The 5,000-nt window shown below is 40.4% G+C and overlaps 1 protein-coding gene across 1 annotated transcript in view; it reads right to left on the bottom strand.

The window, feature by feature from the left end:
• LOC135091905 (clavesin-2-like) overlaps positions 1-5,000 on the bottom strand; it is a 24,611-nt gene that overhangs the window by 19,330 nt on the left and 281 nt on the right. The gene's annotated exons all lie outside the window — the stretch shown is intronic.

The raw sequence follows: 5,000 nt of genomic DNA, 5'->3' as shown, positions 1-5,000 counted from the left end.
CACACACACACACACACACACACACACACACACACACAGAGAGAGAGAGAGAGAGAGAGAGAGAGAGAGAGAGAGAGAGAGAGAGAGAGAGAGAGAGAGAGAGAGAGAGAGAGAGAGAGAGAGAAATATTACGAAAGCTACGGAATTCTTGTTATTTATTAATTAATCTATTTATTAAGTACTTTAAAATTCATCAAACATTTAAACTAACGTTACTTAAGCTTGTATCTTTCCCTATTCGTCTTTTTATCCGTCTTTAATTCTCTCTCTCTCTCTCTCTCTCTCTCTCTCTCTCTCTCTCTCTCTCTCTCTCTCTCTCTCTCTCTCTCTCTCTCTCATACGTTTGAGTTTCTTTTCCCATTTAAGTATTCCTTTTTCTTCTTCCTCCATTCTTTGCCTATCCATTTATTTTCTTTTTTTCTATTTCATTATATTCTTTCAGTTTTGTGTGTATTTTTTGTTAATTTATTTCTATCTTTCCCTCTCCTTTCTCCTCCTCTTCTCTTTCAATCCTCATTTCCTCTTTATTCTTCCTTCTACTCCTACTCCTTTTTTTCTTCTTCCTACATTCCTTTTTGTTAATGTATTTTTTATCTAACTTCTCCTTCCTCCTTCTTCTCTTCCACTTTCTCTCTTCTCTTGCATTTCGTTAATTTACTCATCATTCTTCCTCTTACTCCTCCTCCTCTTCTTTTCTTCTTCCTATACTCCTTTTTGTTATTTTTTTTTAATCTATCCTCTGTTTCCTCCTCCTCCTCTTCTATTTTCTTACCTCTCGTCTTTCGTTCCTCATTTCCTCTAAGTCTTCCTTCCTTCTACATTTATTTTGTTAATCTATTTCTATCTATTCCTCTCCTTTCTCCTTCACTTCCTTTTCTCTCTTCTCTTGCCTTTCGTACCTCCTCCTCCTCTTCCTCCTGCTCCTCCTCCTAGTTACTATCACGTGACCTTGCAAGTATCGGGAAAAAAAGCGGGAGTGAAGCATCTCAAGGTTTCTATGTACCGTGTCATTGTCTCGCTCGCTGCTTCGATCACTGTCTCGAGACGCGCTTTACTTCCCTCCTGATAAATGAAGCCTCTCTCTCTCTCTCTCTCTCTCTCTCTCTCTCTCTCTGCAGCAGGATTAATAACAGTAGTGGTATTGTTATTAGCAGTAGTAGGAGAGAGAGAGAGAGAGAGAGAGAGAGAGAGAGAGAGAGAGAGAGAGAGAGAGAGAGAGAGAGAGAGAGAGAGAGAGAGAATGAAAGGGATGGACACAAGGAGAAAGGAAGAAAGGGAGGGAAGGAGGGAGGAAGGGATAGAGGGAGAGAGGAAGGGAGGGGTGGGAGGGGGAGAGGAAGGAAGGGAAAGGTGGGAAGGCAGGATAATAGGTCAGACAGGTGAGCACACACAGGTATTGCGCAATTAGGAGGCAGGTGAGGTAAGGCGGCAGGGTGAGGCAGGATGCACAGAGGAGACAAAGAACTGAAGCAGAGGAGGGTGAGGAAGAAAAAGAAGAAAGAAAGAAAGAAATAAAGAAAGAAAGAAAGAAAGAAAAGAAAAGAAGAACCACCACCACCACCACCACCACCACCAACAACAACAACAACAACAACAACAACAACAGGCAAACAACACGTGCGCACCAGGAAGAGAACACGACGGCAAACAATGAAATAAATAACAGCTGAAACAGAATCAGGAAGGCGTGAAGGACAGAGAGAGAGAGAGAGAGAGAGAGAGAGAGAGAGAGAGAGAGAGAGAGAGAGAGAGAGAGAGAGAGAGAGAGAGAGAGAGAGAGAGATTAAGCCATTGTATTCTTACGCTTCTTTCAGTCGTCCTTTAAAACTCTTCACTTCTGAGCTGCAGTAAATGCCTAGCCAGTGTTTACAGCAGCTCCTCCTCCTCCTCCTCCTCCTCCTCCCCAGCAGTATGATTAACCAGAGAATAACCACAAGTCGCTTTCCTCTGTTATTACTTTCTACCTTGTCTACGTTTTCTATGACATTCCGTTCCCCCCCCCCCTCTCTCTCTCTCTCTCTCTCTCTCTCTCTCTCTCTCTCTCTCTCTCTCTCTCTACTGATGTTTTCTTGTTTTCTCTTTTGCATCTTGTTATGAATTATTTCTTACGTAAATCCTTCTCTTCTTCTTCTTCCTCCACCTCCTCCTCCTCCTCCCTTTACTTTTTTTTCTTTCTCCTCCTCCTTCTCCTTTTCTCCTCCACCTCCTCCTCCTCTTTTTATTTATTTTTTTTATTCTTCCCTCTCCTCCTTTTTGTCTTTCATTACCTTCTCCTCCTCCTCCTTTTCTACTTTTTATTCTTCCTCCTACTTTTCTCCTACAACTCCTCCTCCTCCTTTTCTTCTTTTTTCTTCTATCTCCTCATTTTCTCTCTTTTTTTTTTTGTTCCTCCTCCTCCTTCTCTACCCTACAATCCTATATCTAACAACTATACCAGACTCACCCTAACTACCCTATTACTTTCAATACTTGTCAGATAGCCCCGAAAAACAGCCCTGTAAGAGCCAACAAATCTGCTGCTGGTTGTTCCTCGTTTGTGTTCTTCCTGCAGCTCCTTACCACCTCACACACTTTTCGTTATAACTTCCTCGCCTCTTAATCACTATCTCGTCTTCCTCCTCCTCCTCTTCCTCACACTCCTTGGTCACAGCGGCATCATATTCACCATCTCATCTTCACCTCTCACTCTCGTCCTTTTTCTGCCTTACAGTTTTGCTCGTTACTTGCACTATCACTCTGCAACTGCTGGCAAAATTCGTCGCCTTATTTTTAAACACCAGTGGCTTTTGTGAAATGTTATGTAGGCTGTAGTCTGTCTGTCTGTTTGTCTGTTTCCGTTTGTTTGTTTATCTGTCTTCCTGTATGCTTGTCTGTCTGTCTGTCTGTTGGTTTTGTCTCTGCTTGTTTGTTTGTATATCTATGTAGCTATCTATCATCCCGCCTGTCTGTCTGTCTGTCTGTCTGTCTGTCTGTTTTTCTGTGTTAGTCCATCTATCTGTATGTCTCTGCCTGGTTACCTATCTGTCTGTATTTGTTTGTCTGTCTGTCTGTCTGTCTGCCTGCCTTTCTGTCTGTGTCTGTGTCAGTATGTGTGCCTTCCTCCCCTTCTCTTTCATCTTTCACCTTCTCCCTCTCTCACACCAGTCTCCTTCCCACACCCAGCCTCTCCCTCTCACCCACCCTCTCCCTCTCACCCGTCTCCTCAACCTCATTCGCTCGGCTCACTACTTAGCACGCCTTGAGGTCCCCAGCCCCAGCACAGGATGACATAACACCTACCACTACATTCCCCGTCGCTCATCCGTCATCACGCCTCTTGTCACACCTCCCATTACTCCCCTGCCTGTCAAGCTGTGAGTGCTGGCGTGGCTAATTAGGACTTTCACCGAGATATGCAACAATTCACGTCACTTAATGAAATGTATAGGATCTTTATCGGTCATCTACGAGAAAGAAGAGGGGTAAAAGATGAAGTGTTTGAATGTGGCTGTAGAACAAAAAAAATTATCTGTATAAGAATTTACATGAATGAAAGGAATAAAAAGAGTAGATTTTGTAGTTTCTGGTCAGTACAGAGTCTGAAGAAGGGTGTTGGAGAAGAGATGTCTCAGAGTGGTTAGCAATGAAGGCAGGATGAGTCAAGCAGCGGTAACTTGCAGGAGTGAAGGCCTTGAGTCAATTCACGAGGCAGTCACTGCATGAACACTGTGAAGTCTTGGTGTCTGGCGGGGATGAGCTGGCTGCCACGTGTTTGTTGTTTCAAAGGTGACTGTTGTAATTATCATCTGTGTCTAAATAATTAAGATGGTTGTGTTGCTTATTATATCGAGGGTAACTTTTGTGATCGTGCATGTGTGTGAATGATTGTAATAGTTACATAGTGTTAATTATAATGAAGCTACTTATGCTTATCCATATTTTGTCTTAGGTAATTATTATAGTTACATAGCGTTCATTATATTAAAGGTAACTATTTTAATTATCCATGTATACCTACAGATAATTACAATAGTTACTGTTAATCATGATGAAGTGGCTTGTAATTACTCGTATCCATATTTATACTTAGGTAATTAAAATATCCTTAGGTAATTAAAATATTTACCTGTTGTTAATTATATCAAAGGTAACTATTGTAATTACCCATGTCTATGTACGGGTAATTCAAAGTTACATATTCCTAACTATTATCGTAATCGCCCATAATTAGTTACAACACGTAGTTACAAAGTGCTAATTACAATTGATTTGCTTGCTATTTGTAATTAATGAAAACAATTATGATTATTTTACGTGCATGAATGAGGGAAATAGGTGTGTGTGTGTGTGTGTGTGTGTGTGTGTGTGTGTGTGTGTGTGTGTGTGTGTGTGTGTGTGTGTTGGTAAATGAGTGTAGCAGCATTACTATAAGAACAATGTACGAGACAGTACCGCACACGTAACAAGTGAAAATGAGATAGGAATAAAGAACAGAATGATGACACTTGAAACACACGAAGAGGAAGAATGAAAAAAAAAAGTGTTCAAAAGAGAAAATTTGACATTTGTGAATACGAAGAATGATAAGAAAAAAAAAACAGAACTTGAAATAATCGAGAGAGAGAGAGAGAGAGAGAGAGAGAGAGAGAGAGAGAGAGAGAGAGAGAGAGAGAGAGAGAGAGAGAGAGAGAGAGAGAGAGAGAGGAAATTCACAGCACGCGATTATAACTTAAAGATGCATAAATAAATAAATAGATAAATAAATAAATAAATAGTACCAAATAAAAAACGAAATATTCTGACTTTCAATAAATAAAAAAGAGAATGAAAAGCAGAAAAGTAATAAACAAATTCAAACATATTAAAAACAGAGGAAGAAAAGAAAACTAGTTCACTCTTAATTATATTTAAAGATACACAAAGAAAAAAAAACAAAGAAAAGAGAAAAACATAATCTCGTACACAAAACCATACAAGAGAGAGAGAGAGAGAGAGAGAGAGAGAGAGAGAGAGAGAGAGAG

The sequence above is a fragment of the Scylla paramamosain genome, chromosome 38 (genome assembly GCF_035594125.1).
Source record: "Scylla paramamosain isolate STU-SP2022 chromosome 38, ASM3559412v1, whole genome shotgun sequence".
Taxonomy (NCBI): domain Eukaryota; kingdom Metazoa; phylum Arthropoda; class Malacostraca; order Decapoda; family Portunidae; genus Scylla; species Scylla paramamosain.
The sequence above is the reverse complement of the archived record's forward strand: the minus strand, read 5'-3'. Positions and strand labels throughout refer to the sequence as shown.